This window comes from Rattus rattus, chromosome 8 (genome assembly GCF_011064425.1).
Source record: "Rattus rattus isolate New Zealand chromosome 8, Rrattus_CSIRO_v1, whole genome shotgun sequence".
Classification (NCBI taxonomy): domain Eukaryota; kingdom Metazoa; phylum Chordata; class Mammalia; order Rodentia; family Muridae; genus Rattus; species Rattus rattus.
In genome coordinates, this window is record NC_046161.1 from 71,993,297 (window position 1) to 71,995,270 (window position 1,974).

At 42.7% G+C, this 1,974-nt stretch overlaps 1 pseudogene; it reads right to left on the reverse strand.

Annotated features, from left to right (window-relative positions):
* Positions 1-833: 833 nt before the first annotated feature.
* Positions 834-1,361, reverse strand: LOC116908211 (annotated as a pseudogene).
* Between the last annotated feature and the right edge of the window lie 613 nt (positions 1,362-1,974).

Here is a 1,974-nt window from a genome sequence, read left to right on the forward strand (position 1 = left end):
AGTTTTATTTGCTTGTTTGAAGCACCACCTCATTATGAAACTCAGGTTGGCCTCCTACTTGGGATCCTTTTGCCTCAGCCTCAGGATGTGAGGATTCAAGTCCCATGCCACACCAAGCCTGGCAGATTGTTGCTTTACTACTTTTTCCCCCAGAACTAAAGCTGAGAGGTAAACATATTTGCCAAAATTCTTAACACATTTGCACTAATATTTTGAGAGAGGGAATGAGTTAACAAGACACTGACCCAGGCTGTCTTCATTTGCTTCCCTCATTCCTTTCCCTGCCCACCCACCCCCTCCTGCTCTTTGGTAATTTTATTATTATTATTATTATTATTATTATTATTGTCATTATTATTATTATTATTATTATCTCCACATCACTTTCTAATATCATTCCTCTGGCACACTGGAATTACTGATTACTACAGTCAAAAGCACACTGGTCGTTGCTTTGACATTATTTGAACAGTATATATTCCATGTAGCTGAAAGAAAGCCAGCATCGTTTAATCGTGCGGCAGCATGCTCCTGAGCCGAGCCACTCAGGCATTAGGAGTTGAAGTGATTACTTGCAGGCCTGTGTGGATGTCTTTTTGGCCTCTTAAGTAAATTACTATATAACCATCTGACTATAAAGGAGCCCTAAACTACAAACTGGTCACAACTTGAAAATATCAAAATACACTTCCATAATTAAAATGTAATGACCATGAATCTCTACTTCCAGGTAGAAAATAGGAGAGGGAGAGAAGAAACTAGTTACTAGTAAGGATTCCATTTTCTTTTCTCTTTTTTCTTTTATTTAATGTTAGCATTTAATTAACCTCTGAAGTAGCTTTAAGTCACCAGAACACAGGCACTTCCAACACCCTTAATTTTCTCGTCAGCTCTTCTGCTGAAGAATTTGGCCTTGGCGATGACAGGTTGCTTAGGGAGCGTCCCTTTCCCCAGAACTCTGTAGTAGCCTGATCACACATCATCGATGATGGGAGCAGCTCCAGTCTTGTTTTTTGCTGCATTGACCTGTGTCTGCTCGCTGACCAACGTCCATAACTTATCCAGGTTGACAGTTGGGCAGAAGCGCTGGTTCCTCTTCAAGTGGTAATGCTCATACCAGCTTCCCCGAAGTAACCCGGATGTTATTTGTCAGAGTTGATCCTGTGGTGACGCATGCCTCCCGCATTCCCGCGCCCTCCTGGGTGCTTGTGGTGCTTATGGATACGACCTTGGCTGTGGCTCACGTGGCTCACGTGGCCCCGGAGTTTCCGGGTCTTCCTCAGTCGGGATGGCTTGGCGGTGGCAGAAAAGAAAGAGAGCAGGGTTCCATTTTCATTGGCAGAACTTTTTATTTCTTGTGAGAACCAAGCCCAGATGGACAATTTTGAACATGATACAGTTAATGCGGCCCATTATTTATTTCCTATGAAGGTGGCATCATCAACTGCACTCACCCAGGACTAGTTGTACTTTTTCATTCTTGATTTATGTTCTCTAAGTCCTCCACCTTCCTGTGCCAGGGACCATGTTTTACCATTCTCTTCCTACAGAGTGTATTGCAGAGGATACCAAAACCATGCCATTATTGCTATCTTCAGCCCAAGTAAGTTTTGAGGAAAACATAGTATGTCAAGTCAATTTATGACACAAAATATTCTTTGACATTTTGACACTGTTTTGGGGACACTGAATAAATTCTATTATAAATCTCTCATAAACCTGTCATACTCTAAAAATTAGCTAGACACAAAGAGTTTTTAAAAGGATGCGGTGAAACCACCCAACTGGACAACTCCATGGGTAGAAAGTCAGGTTCACTGGGGATCAAACTGCCAAGGCTATCACAGGACAGAGAAGGACACATTGCTGGGAAAACAAGCAGATCCCATGTGTCAGTAAGCAGGCCTTTCACTGGGGAGATGCCCTTGCCCAAACTAGTTGAGCTTTGGGGCAAATTAAGGGTGGTTCCCTGTA